Source organism: Manduca sexta, chromosome 8 (genome assembly GCF_014839805.1).
Source record: "Manduca sexta isolate Smith_Timp_Sample1 chromosome 8, JHU_Msex_v1.0, whole genome shotgun sequence".
Lineage (NCBI taxonomy): Eukaryota > Metazoa > Arthropoda > Insecta > Lepidoptera > Sphingidae > Manduca > Manduca sexta.
In genome coordinates this window covers 5,972,181-5,993,660 of record NC_051122.1, presented here as the reverse complement: position 1 = coordinate 5,993,660, position 21,480 = coordinate 5,972,181, and positions in this window count along the sequence as shown.

The window sequence follows — 21,480 nt, the reverse complement described above, 5'->3', positions numbered from 1 at the left end:
ATTATGTTTCTTTACATTGTAGTAATGGCTGCACTGAGCTCTTTACGAGTGTTTTGTACCTTTGGGAATAGAGAAACGTGAATAGAGAGAAATCTCGTACTTTCTCTAGCGTTTAACGTCGCGTCATCACCAGTTCATTTATTATCAAAAACGTAATTGTTCCATGCTAAATAAATAATTAGTATTTCTCAAAATAAATGTACGTAATGAAATAGGTTTTAAGAAATAGTATTATGATTTTTCGGTCTCATATTCTGTTTTTTTTTTGTTTATCTTAATACATAAATTAATTATATTATTTGATAGAAGAATTTACTAAGACAAACAAAAATAAAGAAAGACTACACAGAAAAATTTATAACAATATTTCGTATATTTATTTTGTAAAATATTCTATTATGTATTTAAATATATGTCTGAAAAGAGACTGATTTTATATGTAATGTACATAAAAATAAAACACAAACAAATTTTTCAAAGCAAGTACTGGCAATTAAACATATATAGGACTTTCCTGAGTTACATTATAATTATGGTCTCCATATTCCAGTCCATGTTTAATACTAAAACATTTTGTAGATTAATCAAAGTATTATTATAAACTAAATACTAAACTGGATATGAACAAGAAAACAAGGGACATAATTACAAAATTATAGCACAAGAACATTAATAATTGAAACAGTATGTTTGTTTTTACAATAGTCGACGAGTCATCGCGATATGCACGATGGGAATAGTGAAGCACACAACTGTTTGCCGATACGTTGAGCGCATTCTGCAAACATTATCCATTGCCTTAGGGATGTACCGTTTTATGCGAATACTAAGTGTGGTCGATTCATATCGATATCGTATTTGGTTTTGTGATTATAGACACGGTTACGTTATTGAATTGGGGTGACTACTACTCTATACCGTGTTTATAAGAAGATTTATTGTTGTGTTTTACAAAAACGCAGCAGCGATAGCCTAGTTGGTTGTGGAACGGACTGCCGAGACGAATGTCCGCAGGTTCAAATCCCAAGGGCACACACCTCTGACTTTTCTAAAACTGCATACCTGAGAAATTCTCTATTACGAAATTTCGAGGGTGTGTGAAGTCTACCAACCCGCACTAGGCCAGCGTGGTGGACTAAGGCCTAATCCCTCTTAGTAGTAGAGGAGTTATATTATATACATACATAACATCACGCATTTTATCCCCGAAGGGGTATGCAGAGGCGCAACTAGGGCACCCACTTTTCGCCAAGTATGTTCCGTCCCATGATGTGATAGGGGGCGAGCCTATCGCCATATCGGGCACAAATTCCAGACTCCGGGCTGATACTGAGCAGAAAAACCCAAATATCACTTTGCTCGACCCGGGATTCGAACCCAGGACCTCAGAGCGCTATTGTACCGGACGTGCAATACAACTACGCCACCGAGGCAGATCATTATATTATTATTTATAAAAACGTACAAATAAATTGTATCTCATTTGTTCAACCCTGTTTTCATTGTTTATGCCAGATTAATCTATCCTAGGTTGTCACGTCTTGTAATTGGGATTTCTTGACGTCTCTTTTTGTAGTAGACCACCAAGTCGACGGCGAGCGACCTTCAAATTATTCTCTTCTAGCAGGGCGTCAAACCATGGTGTAAAAACGAACTCTTCTGTGTAAAAATAATACACACTTCACGCCTTTAGCCCCGAAAGGGGAAACACAGGTGCACCAGGACACATACTTTGCACCATTTATGTTCCGTCCGTATTAGGCACAAATTCTAGACTCCGGGCTAATACTGACCAGAAAAATAATTTAAATATCACTTTGACTAATCTATGATACGAACTCGGGAATTATTAAAACTACGCCAATGCCACAGAGGCGGAGTCTATTGAGTAGGTAATAACGAAATAAATACCACACAACCTACAATAATTAAAATCATTTAATTATTAATAACTTACCGAATAAATATTTACCCGATCATTAAATACAGGTCGTTAGCCGCACATAAATATACTAAAACATTAATTACTACAATAATACGCGTTAATATAATATCATTAATATGCTTATGTTCAAATGTATTGTGCAGGATTATAGTTTAATTTTAATGAATTTTGACTCATATTGTGTTTAACGCACCGGGTCAGATATTTTTACTAGATGTAGGTCTCTTGTAAGAGAGTCGAGTTTCGGCATTGAGCTGTGAGACCTGTGAAAATAATAAACGTTCTACGTACCCCCAGTGGTGTTAGCGAAACCGCGTTTATTTATCGCGAAAAAGAATATTGTTATCCTTATCCTATTTTTCTGTAGCTAAGGTACTTATTAGTAAGACTGATTATGACCAAACGTTAAGCAAATCTTCATTCTTATTCTATTCTTTAAAGCATTTGCAAACATATATATTGCGTGAACGATTCTGCAGTCTTCAAGTTGATTTTAAATTTATTTTATATTGCTATTGAATGACGAGACGAGCATGCCGCCTGATGGTAAGCGATAGGAACGCCCATAAACAGTACCAGTGTAAGACTGAATTACAATGTTCTGCGTGTCAGTACACTTCCTCCTGAGCAGTCTTACTTATAAACTTGTTTTAACGGTAAGACGTGGTTGAGAATTGTTTAAATAGCTGTTAAAAACCATCGGTTCCTAGTTTAAACCTAATTAAGAGGCAAGATGGCGGGGTTTGACTTACAGCTGATCGAGTAAATTTTTGTTCTTTGCGAAATTTGTATAAGTAAGACTGTATTTGTTAAGTCTCATAATTCCCAGTAATTGTCGGAAACGCAATATCTTATGAATATCTAGTCAGTTATCAGTGGCCAAGGGTCCATATAACCCGATTCCTGCCAGCTTCCCTTTCTTAATTTATGTAAAATCTAACTATCATTAGAAAGATTGGCAGAGAGCATTCATGCATATTCATACTTACTCATATGTCATGTCGGGTTACATTCGGGAAATTTCACCCTTCGCCACTGTCAGTCATTGTATATGAAATTGCGGAATTATATTTACTTCTCAGTAGATACTTATTCCGTAGAGACTGTTAAAAGCCATGCACCCGTAATTAACAAAACATCTTTATTTAATTTAAAATATTTAGTATAATCGCGGCTTTGCATAGTAACGAATCTAATACGTGTCCTACATACGCATAAGCTCGCGTGATTAATATTTTAATAATAGACCAATCCCCAATTCCACACGTGAACAAACAGACAGATTGAATAAACAATGAAACAGAAGGGCTTCGTACAACACACGTACAACAAACCCTTTTTCCCAAGAGACTGGGTGTAATTATATGTTAATTATTAACATACTTGTTTGATTGTACTCCATGGAATATGCTTCTTATTGTAAATAGTAAGATTTTTGTTTTAAATCACCATAAAATTCTAGTCTCATTCATTACTCTGCTGCATGTATAAGTTATACAGCTAGGTATGATTTTTTACATTACGTAATTTGCGTGGGTTTTCTCATATATTTTATGACCACATTATAGTCTAAGTCGTAAATTGAAAAAAAAATCAGAAAACTATTGCATATTCTTAAGTAAAATATTTAAATATATCGAACAGTTGAATCAGTTCTCAACAGGTGCTTCGGCACGCAATCTTCCTCGGAGCGCATTGTTATTCCTAACGCTGCTACAACAAAATATCTGCCTTCAATTAACAATGACGCGATTTATATTCATTCTGTGGATTGTCCAAGATTTTCTTCAGTTTTATTTGCATATTTGCCACTCTTTGTTTTCTTTTTCGCTACCCAATCAGTTTTAATGTTTGTTACATTTATTTTACGCTATCTTAGTATGTACGCTGAGTTGTCAAGACCGAAATAGATTGGTTACAGAATGGAAACAACATATTAAGTAAGAAATTAGGAAAATATATTTCTATTTTATTACAGCTTTTATTCGCGGCTCCGCTCGCGTAAAATAGATTTTCTAGAATAAATGTTCCGCTTTATATTTTCGGTAGACCTTCTCTAGCCGTATCTCGATGAAAACTTCATTCAATTCCATCAGTATTTTTCCGTGATTCATGTACAATCTTACAGATAAACACAGATGAAAATTCTACAAAATCTAATCATTGTAATAAACAAAATAATGTATTTTTTTAATAAAAAAAAAATACATTATAACTATGTACGTAATTCACATTAAAAGATTTTACATTGGCGAAAAATATAATAGGATTATTAAACAATTGCGTTACTTACATACAAAACCAGTCTGGATAGCATAATTAGTTGGATTCAAAACAAAATCGTAGTTTAACCATAATTAGCGTTCCGTACGTTAACATAGTTGTTTAATATTGCAGGTAAAGCCGAAATTGTTGGCTAAAATATGTACATGTTTTAAATATCTCGTATCTTTATGATCCGCATTGCGGATTACATTATGTACAGTGGCCGCGTCAAATGTTTACCTTTTGTTCCTTTACGGCCATAGGTAGATGACAGACTTGAATTAATTTGTGGTTTTTGGAAGGGGAATAGATCCTGGTGATATTTTGATAATAGGTCGGGGAAAAAGTCTTTTAGCATATAGTATGTATAAATTTGTAATAGAATCTCTTTGGCAGTACTTTTTGTATCTGGCTGGTTTTGATAATAAAAAAGATTAAATTTAAAAAAAAAGAAATAAATTAGTAAAATGTTCAGACATCTAACAAAGAGTAGAAGAACCAGGAGTTATAAAGAGAATGACACTGAACTACGTTTTTAATACTGAGACACCAGATGTTAAGTTCATTTTATTTAATAATTTCAGTAGACATAATGTTCAAATCCCGATACAAAATTTCACTTTGCATACACACACGCACAAACATACGCGCACACAAGCGCTTTATCGCCAAAGGGATAGGCAGATGCCCAACTAATGCACCCACTTTTCGCCGAATGTATTTCCCTTCAAATCTGTGATAGGGATGGGAAGACCTTATTGTCAAATCGAGCACAAATTCCTGACTCGATGCAGAAAAATCCATATAAATATCACCTTGTCCGACCCAGAATTCGAAACCTAAGACCTCAAAACGATCGTCATACCACCCATGCAATGCAGTTTTACGGGAGAAATAATCAAAGCTGTTGTACCTACAGAGACGGAATCTCGTAAATAAAAGACGGACATCGGTTTTCTGAAGACCAGTGGCATTAAACATCTTATTTATTCACACTGTAGATCAAATACTTTACAGGAAAAATACCCACCAATATAAAACTAAGAATCACACGTGTAATTTAAATATTCATCAAAAACATCAGCTCATTATACGAAACAGGAAACACGCAGAGAAACATTATTAAATAATTAATTAAAACATACAGTTTGCTCGCACATGTAACCCGTTTTGAAAGGATTATAATTTATATAATATCTATACTATTATATAAAGCTGAACAGTTTGTTTGTTTGAACGCGCTTATCTCAGGAACTACTAAACCTTTTTAACAAATAGGAAACTTCATTACTCTTGAGTGCATAGGCTACTTTAAATCCTAAGAAAATATTTATCCCGGAAAACTTTTTCACGCGGACGGAGCTGCAGGCAAATGCTACTTTGAAATATGTATATTTGATATAGGTAACCCAAGGAAAATTTAAGGTTATAGTGCTAACACCAGAACACTTACATTCTAATTAATATATTAAGTACTATAATAACAGATTCAGTGTTATTCAATACCAATTTAATATATTCGGGCTTATCTCGGATTATGGTTTTAGCAGGCCTGTGACGAATAAGACTATTGTGTGATTCGAGAGAGTATTCAGGTGTCACTATGTGAAGTAATTGAGTGCTTGAATAATGAATGTAATTTGCGCCTTTGTAGTAGAAATAGTATAAACGACTAGCTACTTTAAAATATTTTCTTTATACAGTTTCTACCGACAGCAAAACTTTTAAAATAATAGCTTGAATTATTCGTGTTTATTTTTCTTATTGTTTATGCAATTAAATGTCAATATACATCATATATTTCATTGATTTCTATGGATCCCTTTACCTAATTTTTAGTATCTCACATAATATGAATTGTTTTACTCTAGGCAAAGCATCCAATATAACGTTCTATAACATACGCAGCTGAAATAAAAGCATTTGACTTTGGTAACAATGAACCTATTAAACTACATACCCTATCGATCGAGTCTCGAACTCTTATTTGATAAAGTGCTTCAAAAATAAGGGGACGTTTCCATTAAAAAGTTATAACATATTAATTTAGAAATTCACTTTTCACTGTAACTCGACCCTTATCAAAGAACGTGCTCAAATAAATTTATAATGAACTGTTTCATCATAACAGATTAACATAGAACTTTTTAATTATAAAACTGTTTTATTGAAAATCATGAGTAAACAGATAAATAACCCGCTTCAATTGATATTACTGTGTAGTTTTGAATTTTATTGTTTAACAGGAATAGGATACTCAAAAGCTGAAGTTTGTAACAACAAATATTATTAATGTTTCATTCATTTCATTTCACGAATTATTTTCTATGTTGTTATCTGTGTAATTTCATGTTTTATTCAATTACATTGGTTTTTGTAGATTTGTAAATGAGGGAGTAATAACTAAAAGCACTTCTTTTAGTTATTAGAATAATTAATCTTAATTAAGTTAATCTTTGTTAGAGATACTTCGAGTTGTGGTAGCCGGTAACCGGTGTTGGTAGTACAATATTTGAATCGGGCCAGATAGCGACCACCGTAAACAAGGTGTGAGACCCGCGTGGGCCTGTAGTGGCCCGTGTGTGTCTCGTTCCGGGATCAGTCTGTGAATATCCGGTTTTAAAAAGGCCGGCATAATTGTGTTGACTGGCGAGGGATAATCATCTCTTGTCAGTCATTTCATCTGGACCCTACTCTATTTACAAGGCGTGGTGGTATCAGTTTGCCGGTCCACAATAGAAAAGCCGACATCTTGACTAATAATTTAATCTATGTAATGTGGTTATATTGCTCAAGATGAGACAATAAATGATCGTCTTAGAGACCTCTATTAAGAAGTTTCAAATAAATTATAAAATCTCCAGTTTCTAAAAAATCGCCCCAATAAATCTGCGCGGAGAAAGGAGAAAATCTAATTTAATAAAAAGGTCCTCTGTTACATGCCACAATCTAAATTAATAAATATTAATAGTCTGTGTAGTTAATTTAAAATGCACCTCTGAAATTATATGAACATTTTTTAAGGCTCTTATAAGGAGCCACCTAACGTGCCGTGTAAGGGCTGGTGTACACTGTTGGGTTGATTCAGTAGGGAATTATTTGACAAAAGATATTAAGACGACTACACGATTGTAGGTGACAAAACATTATTAAAAGACTACCATGATAACCTAAAGTGAGTACTAAAAACATAAGGCACAAGCACAATATCTGTTCTGTATATTTTGTGATGTTTATTGATATTGACACATAATAACTGTCAGTATGCTGTTGCCGTGCCGTCCCACTAGTGGCGACCAGCCTTATAAAGCAGTTTTACATCGTCTTTTAAATATAGCGAGACTTATTAAAGGCAAGGGTTTTGACCTGGTTTCACATCTAATCGTAAAGCGGCATACAGCGACATCAATGTAATTTAATTTAACTGAGCGAAGTTTTAATAAATCCAAATAATAGTGAGTGTGTATGCGGGTTATTTACGATGAACTATTAGATTTATTGTCAATTCACTTTATTCGAATCAAAGCTCATGTTGCTTTTAAGTAAGTCCAATGATTTTTTTACATTTAGAGAGTCGAAAATTGCCTTTATATAAAAAAATATTTAAGAAGAATACTACTTAGTTCTCCATTTAAACAAATACTCACGACTCGATTCCTTTCAATCGTACAATGCCTTTAACAACTTTGTAAAAAGGTCCACATTTCAATGAAACAAATCGATGAATTGTCCTCGCCCTCTGACCGAACTTTGTAATACAAATGACTCAATCAATCCTGAGACGTTCCGATAAGTTCCGTTCTTTGTAAAGGTAATAGCAAAAATTGCATGACAGTCGATCAACTAACGAGAAGCGATACGATTTTCGTCCAAGACAAATGTTAGCGCCATGAATATTTTGTTTCAGTCAAACTGGGCCCTTATTCTGTATGATAGTGTAAGCGCGTAACGCGGCCGTGTCATGTTATCTTCGAGAAATGTGCGTGGAATGGTATTCTGTAAGCCAAATTTCTATAGTCCTAAACATGATGCGTTGTGTTACGTGCTTGTTACGCACTGTCAAAATAACGTGCGGGATAGAGAATAAGGCCCCTGTTACGATACGGAAAGTCATATTTGTTGATACAAATGCGACGGTACCAGTTGATATTTCAATGTCTTAAGGTTATAGCTTAAGGTCCATTTTTCATACATTTTGTTTCACCTTTAATCTGGGTAACTAAACAAGTATTGGCAAGTAAAGAATTTAAATTCACGTCTAGTAAAGAATTTAAATTTAATACGACGAAATTTTAAAGGCCGAAATATCCATGCATATTAATTATTTTTACGTTTTTCTTTCAGCTGCGAGAACTAATCACTAACTAGACGTGAATTTAAATTATTTACTTATCAATACTTGTTTAGTTATCCAGATTAAAGGTGAAACAAAATGTATGAAAATGGACCTTAAGCTATAACCTTAAGGGTCAAAATTACGTATAATTATACAGTACAGTGTCATTGCAGCCCATCTTAGAGTCCTTAAAACCTAGTAGGCTTTCAGTAGGCGCAAAGAATTTTAATTTAACTATATTATGTAGAAGATATATAATAAGTTTATTGATAACATCTCTGGAACGTGTTACGCAATTAATGTTGAAGGTCAGTTTTCTATTTGCCTTGACATCCTATTTGTAATCAGTCGACACTCGGTCCTGAGTGATTAAATTTGATTCAGAGAAACCCGGTCGAGTGCAAAACTGATATGTATGTGATCATTGTAATATACAGATACATACATACATACATAACATCACGCATTTTATCCCCGAAGGGGTATGCAGAGGCGCAACTAGGGCACCCACTTTTCGCCAAGTATGTTCCGTCCCATGATGTGATAGGGGGCGAGCCTATCGCCATATCGGGCACAAATTCCAGACTCCGGGCTGATACCGAGCAGAAAAACCCAAATATCACTTTGCCCGACCCGGGATTCGAACCCAGGACCTCAGAGCGCTATTGTACCGGACGTGGAATACAACTACGCCACCGAGGCAGTATACAGATATATACGCATTATAGACGCACAAACAATTTTAATACATATTATATGTATAATGTTATACCTTACGTTCGTGGTGTGACTACCGCATTAAGGTCCCGGATTGATGTCCCGGCTCCGGCCCACTAAGCCCGCACTTATATCACTCATATTGAGGCGTTCTGGTCAGTATCAGTCCAGAGCCTGGAATTTGAGTCCGACGAGGCAAGGGACTCGCCCTCAATCATATCACGGGACGGAACACATATGACGATAGTTGGGTATATGGTTGCACCTCTGCTTATTCCATCAGGGATAAAAGCGTAATGTGAGTGTACATTTATATCCCTACTTAAAGCTAACTTTTACTCGCGCCGCCCTTTGCCTGAAAGTCTTTCCGAAATAAAATTATAATTTCACACCACGTATAGCGTACATTACTCAGGAATGACGTATTTCATTAATGAAAGAATATTTAGAATTGATTTTATACCCATGAGATTATTATTACAATAAACAAACTCATAAAATACAAAAATATCCTCATTCCTAAATCAGGGTAGATTGTGCAAATGAACGCGGAAACCTATCGGTATTTTGTATTAACATCGATGGGAATGAAAGTTATTGCAATATGTATAATGAAACTAGATTTATTTGAATCAATATAAAGTGATATAAAATACCATAGACTAATGTTTCGTTATGAATATGGCGCTACAGATACTACTAATAAAAATAGGGGTAAAAAATGATAGTTCATTTAACACAAAAACATTTCGCGCCTTTATTTAAAGAAACAAATCTTTATTTCTTTTATGAGTAATGGCATCACTTAATAAAAATTGGGTCAAATAAATACTGCAGATAAGCGTACCAAATCTTTTCTTGACATAACGCATAACAAACCGCAGAACATTATCCCATCTGATTCATGGGGAGATAAAATCTATTTGTCCGTTCTTTGTTCGACTGAGAGATACGGAAATCACTTTAACGGGACAAACTTCAGCGAGTTTTGAACTCAATCAAATTTTGTTGTTCCTAATCTTCCTAAATTTTCTAAGTTGGCTTTGTAGGTAATCTGTTTAACGTTTAAATTACGCTCTAAGTAATTATATAATATTGTGATATAATAATTCAGATAATTTCTAGTTGACATTCAGAGTAAGAATTTTTAGTAAATCGAACCTAAAACTTCTCATTCTATAAGCCGTATATACAACTACTAGATCAAGGAGAGGATTTACGTATCCTTTGTCCTTCACAAGATAATACGTTAGGCATCCTTCACAAAACACAGTAAGTCCACCTTTCTACGAAATTCCGTTTAATATTACCAACTACAAAGCAACATTAATGTGGTAATGAAAACGTTAAAAATTAATACGCCCGTGTGGCTTTAGTGGTAAATGCCGTCATTATCCCGAAAATGCGTATAATAACCCTATGAAAAATAGATAACGCGCTCGGTATTCGCCAAAAGTTTGTGTCGAAAGTAAAGCGGAAATAGTTTACATGCAGACATTTTCTAAAATTAGTCACCGGGTGTTGCGGTTAAAAAGTGTAGAGATTTTTAATTTTGAAAATCCTCAAGCTCGGAAAATTTAATAGTTGTTATCTCTTGTATGTCTATGTGGTGGAATGGCATTTTGTCTACAAACTACACTACACAAGGACATTGGGTTCCGGTTTTGGATATTGTAGCGCACGTATACTCGACATTATGATGAGACTTAACATCCAATGTCCTAAGTTGACGAGCGGAATTCGGTGCCACGCAATCCTTTGCAATTCAAAGTTTAGAAGGGGATGCTATTGTTAACGGGCAGTTGCGTCGCTTGCTATGAATATCTTGTTAATTCTCCACTTCGGTAAATATATATTTTGTCTACGTGTTACTTATAAAACAAATATGATTAAATTGTGGATATCAGTAGTTGAATGGTGGTATTACATTGGTCTGTGAAAAGTGCGCCATGCAATATCATTGCGTCGCCTAATGGTTATTTCTTACTTCTAATATTAATTATGACGCCACCAAAGCACAGCTAAAAGAACATCTTATTAAACACCTATTTTATACATATAATACAATTATAACGGTTCAATGCCTGTACATTATAGATATTGAAGAAGAGCAAATATGGGAGGTCTTTATTACAGCAACAGAAACCAAAACATCTTTATAGATTTCTTATCTATCTAAAGTTTGTACATGCATCATGCAAAATCTTCTGTATTAATTGAATGCAGTTATCTCCGAGGTATTGTTAGAAGTCTAACTAAAATATAGGCTTCATTTATATCAGAAAAAATAATGCGGGACTTTTATCTGGGAATTATTTTATCACACGAACGGACCAGCGAGTAAAAGCTAGTTAGTACATAAAATATATAATTTTTATATCTATTTTTAGAAATCACGTAGTTTGATTTACAGAAACAATACATGGGAAATAATAGAATGCGTTTGTTGCAAAAGTTTCGTTTTTCCAATTGTTGTGCGGAATACTAAAGGCACCAACACACTGCCGGGTGCTCAGTGTCGTGGGAAAACTTACAGTCGGTCACGTATTCCTACATCGTACTGCTGGAGGCGATACACTATGTTTAATTTGCTATTCGGTGTGTATAAAAGACTTCAGCGGGCGCGAATTTAACAATTTAAATATTGGTATTTAAAATTCGGTTTGTCTAGTTAATGATAATTCTAGCGTTCCGTGCCTCAAAAGGATCCCTTATAGGATCACTTTGTTGTTCATCTGTCTGTCTAACAAGGCCCCAATTTCCAGAAACGCGTCTCTACGCGTTTCTGGAATTCATTAAGAATAGCTGATAATATTGTGTTGAAATTGTCGTAAGTAAGTTTTTTATTAGCATTTTGACTTTTAAAAGTCAAAATGCTAATAAAAAAAGTAGTTTTCACTAAAGTTAAAATCGTGTCTAAAATCATTCGAAATCGTCTTCACAATTAAAAACAGAATAAAATACATCCGAACGTACAGAAATATGTAGCACAACTAAAAGATATAAGTTGAACGACAACTTCAACACAATATTATCAGCTGTTCTTACAATAAGAGAGGTTAGAAATAATAATAATAATAGCACGCAGATGTTCTTTTGTTCCCTAATGGTCCCTTGGGTATTTGGGTATTAATGAGAGTACAAAAAAAAGTATTATGAACCTTATAAACACACGTTCTGATGACGTTGAAATGGACATTGCTTAACATTGAATTTCTTAACATTTTCGCTTATAACTTTTTTATTTATAGTTCTACGACAAAAGTTACTAGACCAAAGTTGTAGAGAATTTAATTTGCAACAAAAATGTTTATACATTTTTTGTCAGATAAATAGTTTAAGAGATACATCGTAAAAACCATTTCAACCTCTATTTTCAAGATGGCGGCCGTGGGACAAGGGTGGCGACCCCACAAACTTGGTTTTAGCTTTAGACTGACCCCCCCTACACTTCAAAAAAATAAAATTGCGTCCTCTAAAAAACGCAAGGTAAGGCCTAAAAAATGTAACATTTCAATGGACTATATCCCTTATACCTAAAACAATGGCGAGTCTACCTAGAACTTGGGAGTATCAAAAACTGAGAGGCACTGAACAGCGCTCATTATTTTGAGACTTTATAATTATTGTATTAAGACTTATTATGTCTAGTGTCAATATTTTTAATTTCTATATATTATGTGGCGGTTTTGTTAAGACTTATAATGTCCAGTGTCAATATTTTTAATTTCTATTTTGCGGCATTCTGATGGTAAAATCTGATAGCCTAATTCGCTCTTTCCTCATGCCTTACAGTAGTAACAAGCCATGGGGCCTTCGTGTCGGTCAGCGATATTAACTTACCCACCTTGCGCTGTGATTGAGTCAGGGTTTGTTAATTAAACGGATTTTTTTCTTCTCTTTGCTTTGTATTTCAATCAAGTATTTGGCTACAATCAATAAAGGTACTATCAATAATTTGTTTTCAATCGATGGAAGGTACTTACTTGGTCTTGTCTATTATCTCAGTTGGAAATGGTATAATGCTGTAAAATGATTTTCTTCGCCATGAATTGAGAAGATAACGGTATGACCGCCAATGTTCTGCAGTTTCGCTATTTGGTACATTGATGGTCATAAACTCAATGGATCTACTCCTATATCATTTACATTCGTCCTTATAAATAATAGAAAATTGTAAGGCATATTTAAAGCCGGCGCACGCACGGTCACCGTAGGCCACAGTGTTGCCATTAAAAATAATTTTATTATAATATTAATAATTTTACATAAATCGTGTGTCTTCTTAATCAGCTGATTATAAAAAAATATATATATATTTGCATCGATATTTAGAACTCCTAAACAATTTATAGCCAAATATAGCAAGCGTAGTACAGTGGTCATAGCGTATGTATTATGCTTCGCCTACAATCCAATAGATCGGTGATACACAATTACTCTGACGGCTTAACATTCATAGCCAGTGGTGACCGCTTATCATCAGACAACCTCTCAAACCTACGTACAAATACAAAAAAAAATGGTTCTAGAAATGTCGTTAAAGATATTTATTAGAGTAATCTATCAAGTTCCATCAAGTTATCACAATCGAACAAATTGAATTTGTCACGAAGCTCGGCTACAAATGATGGATTCCTCCAAATATTTTCTCATCGCAGAAGAAACGAATACCGCTGAAGTTATAAGAAATATTCAGTTAGCAGTTTTTCCGTGTTTCGACAAACAAACAAATAAATAGTAATTTCTGATACCATATAAAGTTGTTATTGTTGTAACCCGGCACGGTCGGCATCAGCAAATGCTATTACATTGTTATGTATTATCCGTTTGATAAAAATAAACGTGATTACATCACGATTGTGACACATTTCTTTATTCCGCACTGTTAAATGTGTATTTTTTTTCACAAAATAAGTTAGTACAGAGGTTTTGTCTCAGTATTATGCTTATTGTCTCTCGCCTACGAAGGTCACCATAGAAAAGAACATCTTGTACAATTCTTATTAAAACTTTATTTACCCAATGCTGAATATGATCATTTACAATTCCGTCAAATTTGTCTACATTTTATGTTGTACACAGGGTCATTTTGACTACGTGTTAGTTGTTACTTAATAGAGCCACATACTTATCGTCTTCAAATAACATTTTACAATAAATTATTCAATCTGTAGATGTAAAATACACGAAAATAGTTTCTTACAAATTAAATATAGATAAAAATTAATTGTAATTTTACCACTAATACTACTGTAAGCTATTTTTCGCATCGGTTACATCACACTTTCAGTCAAATTAAGGTAAGCACTGTATTCGTACTTAATTGTAAAACGATCAATAAATCAGAAAAGTAAAATAAATAAGTAAAAGATGTTTTGTAAGAAATTAGTTTTATCATGGATGATTTTTGTCATTATATTAGCGGACATTGTCGGATGTATACACGAGTATGCGGTTTCAAATTTATAAACGGACCCTGTCAAAAGGACCCTGATTATAACATAATTTGCTCGTCACACAAAATTTTACTATTATTGCTAGATAGGTATATAGGTACCTATATATACCTTCCGTCATTTATAATTTAGACTCTCAATAAAGATCGGTGACAAATCAAATTATAGAATTGAGTGCATACTAGAATACGCAAGAGACCTAAATTTGGGGCTTCTGAACTACTAATGCAATTAGATTACAGTTCGAGCAATACTGAAGTCTCGGAGGTACCAAAAGCCGTACTAACTAAACTTATGACTTGGTAACATTATGTAGAGGAACAGTCACTCAAGATCAACGGTAGAAACAATGAAATTAGGAACATAATCTAACCTCTTACACACTTACTAATCTTACAAATATTATGGATGGGACGGAATCTCATTACAGAAACCAGGAGCGGCAGTTTCTGTCTCCGTGTCAATAATATCTATGGAAATGGCTTAGACTTTTAATATAATGAGTAGTTTGCACATAGTATGTTTTACTTATAGGATCATCTAACCACCTGCGTGGTGAATGACTGCCTCGGTAAAGTAGTTTTACTGCATGCGCGGTACGGCAGCGCTCTGAGGTCCTGGATTCGAATCCCGAGTCGGGTAAAGTAATATTTTTGTGAGTCTAGAATTTGTACCCGATATGGCGATAAGCTAGCTCACTCACATCAAGGGACGGAACACACTTGGCGAAAAGAGGATGCCCAGGTTTGCGCCTCTGAATACCCCTTCGGGGATAAATGCATGATGTTTGTTTTTGTTTTTTCGTTCAGATAAGAAGCGTCAAAGGCGCGTTAACAAAACGCGACGCTTAGAGAATTCATATTTTGCATGTCTTTTGACCAGGGTGTAGACTTGCTAACGCGCTCTATGCGCACATCTACGCTCGTCATCTGAATAGGGCCTAAACTTGTGTAATTTGTAAATATAAAAATGCTTTCTTCAAAATAAACGGTCTGTGTTTATTTTAATTTGAAAAGTAAAGTTTTCATTTTTAATTAACCCCTGTTATATCTATTGTATTTTTATGGAAATTGAGTTTATTTCATTTTATAATATATTGTGTTTTAATAGTACACAATAAAATTTTAGAGTGAGATACGATTCATACTTGCACCTAAATCTCCAATGGGATCGGCAGAGGTCTAAACTAATTCAATACTTGCAAAAAAACTGAATATTGTATTATATGCAACATAATATACATTTTTTTATTGCTTTTAATGACGAAACGAGCTTTCCGTTCGCCTGATGATAAGCGATACCACAATCGAAAAACACATCCAACACCTTGAATTACAAAGTATTGACTACACATTGCTGCTTGGCAAAATAGACATTGCGGTGGTACCTACCCAGGTGGACCCTCGCATATGAAACCTACATAATAATTGATGTTAATTTAAGCCCAATATATCAGAATTTCCTTTTTTAATACATTATATTAGTATAGTATTTTGTAGCGAGAATTCGAGATAAAATATTTTTAAGACACCGTTCAGATTACATCCTGCACATTCGCACGCCGACCGCAAAACGTAAACCGACACGTGTGAAAGTTAGGGTAATAAAGCCCTTTTTGAAATTAATTGAGATGAAGGTCCCCTTTACATTTCTAAAGTGAACTTTGTCAAAGAGTCGGTTAATTAAACTTAGTTAAACACAATTAGTTTATTTCAATTAAAACGCTGGAGCGCCGTTGAACTCTCGCATTGCCTACTAGACTAGGTGACTGTAATTTGTATTCGACGTAATATAGAAAGTTTTTACGGGAAAACTATTACGCAGACGTTTATGTTACGTTATGTTTGGTTGTCACGCGTTTGTTGAGTACAAATGTTGGTTTAATTAAAATCAGGCTTGTTTATATTAATTCTAATTTAACTAGACGTGTAGATATATCATAACAGGTGGTTAATTGATGCCTACTTTCTGAAAGTTATCTGCTGAAGTGGCACACTGTATTTTTTTTTTATTTGTTTATATGTTAGCAAATTTATTAGAATAAACTGTTTTACAGTATTGTGTAAAACTGTCTTTATACGTACCATTACTCGAACGCGATGAAACTTATTTGTTCGAACAAGCAACAGACATGATATAGATAATTTTTTCGACTGGTCGCCTACGTGACGTCACTCCTCTTAAGATAAGAAGCAAGACTACCGGATCGGTTAAAAATTCGACAAAGGAATCGAACCAACGATGTTCCAATCTGCAAATAACATTCAGCCAACCAAGAATTTAATACACATTTGAGTTATAGCTTATGCCTACTGCTCCACCCGCGTGAAAAAGATTTTTCGGGCAGAATATATTTTCAGGATAAAAATAGCCTATAAACTAAAGCTTCAGGAGTAATCCACCTTTCTATTAGTGAAAATCACAATCGATTTAGAAGTTCCTGAGATTAGCGCGTTCAAACAAACAAACTTTTCACCTTTATATTTGTGTAGAAATGTATTAATTTACATGATAGCTAACAAAACGATAATAAAATCCTTACCTTCCATTTATTACTATTATGCTATGCATGCAATTCCTCCGCATTCTGTAAACCTAGACAGTTTAGCTTCCCCGCTGTATTTAAATAAAACATTTCTCGCAAAATAACATAATAAAGACTCAAGTTCGGCCGAGCTATATATCCACCTGTCTACACGTGGTATGCGAGAGGTTACAACAAAACACGGGCATCCAGGCATGAAATTAAACAGCTTGCACTAAGTTGTTAATCGTCTGGACTGATGCCAAGGCCCAATTTGAAGAAATTGCTGACGGGCCCCGCAAACTTGGAGCTGTTCTATATAATTGAATAGACTTAGAACGTCGACGATACTTTATGTTATTTGGGTTGTGGACGGTTTTTAGTTTATGATTGAATGGTTATGTTTATCTTATGTGTCGGTAAAGTTTGGTTCATTGGTTTTGTGATTAAACGCCTGCCTGCAATAATTACTAATTTATTTGTTAAACAACCAGTAAGGTTGGACGAACGATGTAAGGCAAGTAGAATAGTGATTTCTTTGTGATATTTTATTGGTTATTATCAAAATTTCGCAATTTTAACTTACAAAGATAGGTCCTATAATTTATTAGCTATAGTAAGTGATATAAGTAGAAAAAAAACTAGTAGAACAAAACTGCCGAGACAGATTTTGATCTAAGACCACACATCTCTGAATTTTGAGAGTATATTCATGTAACAATTAATTAGTGGCTATAAAAACAGATTAATCATCATGAGAGGACTGTCATATGTGAAAGTTCTCCATCAAATGTAATATCCATGTCTCATTATGTCTAACTGTAACTACTGGACTTAACATCTCATGTCTCAGGATGGCGAGCGCAGTGGAATACCGAACAATACTTTTACTTCAAGGTGTTAGATGATGTTTCTACTGTTTATGAGTGGTCGTATCGCTTACCATGTGGCAAACGGTTAGCTCGTCTCGTCATTCACAGCAATAAAAAAAAACTAAATATCTAATTATATCTAAATATCAAATTCTAAGGGACGAAAAACCTATCACCTAACAACCAAAGGCCATACTAAAAACATTACTCCTAACATTAGTAACCTGTACACTGGGACAATTTAAAGCTGGTATTTCCATTACACACAACGTACGACGCTGTTAGGTTCTTATTGTAACTGGCCGCTGTAACAACTAGAATTCTCGCAGCTAGCGTTGATAGATGATTCAGACGGTATGTGCCACCTTTGTCGTAAATTGGGAGCAAGATCCCATTACATGCATGATTACATTCAGTACGGAACCCACACCTAGTGTGTTTGTTCATGTCTTATTAAATACGTGCTAAGAATACATGTGTTTGGAAATAAGTACAGTTATCAATGTATTTATTGGAATAAAACTATTTTACGGACGTTATCACGGTTTTTATTTAATTTTCTCCCGACGTTTCGAAGACTTGCAGCGTTCATGGTCACGAGATCGACAGCTATTTATTTTATATATTTTTTTAATTATTTTATATAAAATCAAGAAGATTTTGTTTGCATGAACGCGCTTATCTGAGGAACTACTAAATGAAATGAAATGTTTTATTTGAATTTGTAAAATGTTATACATTATTTAGATTCCGTCAATATTAACTGTACCACCAGTTCGGAAAGCAGTTTTCACCAGAGAAGAACGGGCAACAAACTCTGGTGTTGCTCTTTTAAATCAGTTTAGGGTAAAGACTACAGTACATGATAAAGTGAGAAGAGAATAAAAAAAATTTAGAGCAGTTCAATTATCGATTTTTCGAAATCGATTTGGATTTTTTTTTATCCCAGAAAAACTTTTTGCTTGACCCGGTTATAGAACCCGAGAGCTCAGCAGTACAGTGCCGTAATACAACTAGGCAGTTAAATGGTAACTGAATTATCTGAAATACACTTTTGCTATTCTCAGTTTCTAATAACTGTTTACTTCGATTTTGTAATTACTAGATAACAAAACAAAATAAACAAAAATAGTTTACAAATTAATAAATATTTGTTAACGGAGAGAAGGGATTGAAAAGTTTTTACATAAATCAACATTTACTAAATATAGGTATTAGATACTAACATTTTACCTAACCTTAAAATAAAATGAGACAAAGGCGAGTCTTTAAATTTGTACTTCAAGGTGGTTACCATCCAAACCTCTTAATAAATATGGCTAAGTCTTGAGATATCTAGAACTAATTCGATAAGTCATTAAGATTATATTTTTTATCATTTTAATAGCACTTCAGTGGGAATGACATACAAAGTTTTCCAATTTGGTTGAAGTTCTTTGTATGAGATATAACTGAACTACTCCTCAATCAAACAACGATAAAAACTTATCTTTCTGACATCATGCTGATCTATAATATATTAGTTTATCATGAAGGGAGTACTAATCTTGACGGATATATTTCACAAAATAACATTATATTATAATAGTGCAACGAGTAGATAATGCTGTGTATTTAATATAATGAAATAACATTTATTCGCTCAGTACAAACAATTAACAAGGTATTAAAGAAATATAATAAAAACAAACATCAGTATACACAAAGAAAATAACAATTTAATACAACAGGAAACGCAAAAGATCTGATGTAATGTCTCGGGCTTCATAATTAATTCTTTAAATAAAATTCAAGTGTAAATAATATAAAATCAAAACAACCCATAATAATTATTTTATGATCGTGTGTTATTGTCTCTTCTATAAACTGCCTATATTTTTGTGGTTTTAAATTTATTTGAATTTAATCATCAAACCTTGCGTTATATTTTCCACTGAGCGTAACATATTTCTATAATTACGTATAAAACAAGTGCTCAAATTAATGGCCTTATAGTATAATTTTTTTTATGTTCACCCGAATGTTAGACATCGAAAAAATACTATTTTTCGAATTTTATCGCGGTTTCTAACGCCGGGAGAAAATCGTAATATAAAATCAGAAAAATAGTATCATTTCAATGGGTTTATTACAATATTATGTTCTAATAATATTCAAATACACCTCAGTCTATTTTGGCAAATTGAACGTCAAATATAAACTTAACGAACATTAATTAAGAAGTATTCACAGCACTGGCTTACTAATTGACGAGAAACGGTTATAGAAATACGGCTTTGCTAATTTTCCAAATTAATTAAAATGCTACAATTCTATGGATGGCCTTGGCTTATATTTTTATAGAATTGGGAAGGCGTTCAGCCGATTGTTCGATTGCTTTAAATGGAAAATATTTTGTATTTCGTTGGTTCTTTTTACAAACATTCCTGCGATAGAGTTGTGAAATTATGACATTTATTAATAGAGCATTTTAGTATTTCGAGTGTAAGTTGAAAAAAAATTATGGATTGTCCAATATAAATCGATTCTAGCTTATCTCACTTAGCTATTTAGTGGTACAAACCATTCTTATTGATCAAAAAATACATTTATTAATTATTTCAATGTTGATAAATGTACCCGACAAAAATAGTAATTTACATATTCAAATACAATAATTTTGTATTATGTAGACAAATTCATTAAAGAACTCACTTGATTTGCCAATACCAAATTGAAAGTATATTAGTTTGACAATAATGTTCAAAAGGTTAGGTTTAGGTATGCCGTGGTCTAATAAAATGAAAAGAAACTACATTGACAGGTCGTATGAAAGGCATGACGTATTTAAATCAATACGAACAATACAGCTAGTATTGATTATTGTCATTCAGGAAGGGCGTATCCAAACATCACAATTCGGACAATTAGGAATCATCAGATTGCGCGTGATTAAGACAATTATGGCTTTTTTATTATGTTAAAAATTATGGCAAGGAGTTTATGGTTCATTGATTGATCAAATATTATTTTAAATTATTAGGTATTGATGTAGTATTAATAAAAACAAGATGAAGGGAAAATACTGTGTACCGCAAATATAATAATTTTAAAACACAGACGACAAGGCCTTTGATGTTCAATTAATATTTTCAATGAACTCATCGTTGTACGTAATAAGCAAAATAAGAACTCCTTTTGTTTCGTTTGATATATTAATAAAATCTTGAACGGGTTTTTGTTTAAATTATATTCCATTTGGAAATGGAATACTATATTTTTAACATATTATGGTATGAAATGAAATAATATTTTTGAGATTTTCTTTTTTAAAATAAAAGATCCTGAGCTGCTTACAACGATAATATTTCATGCGGGAGTTT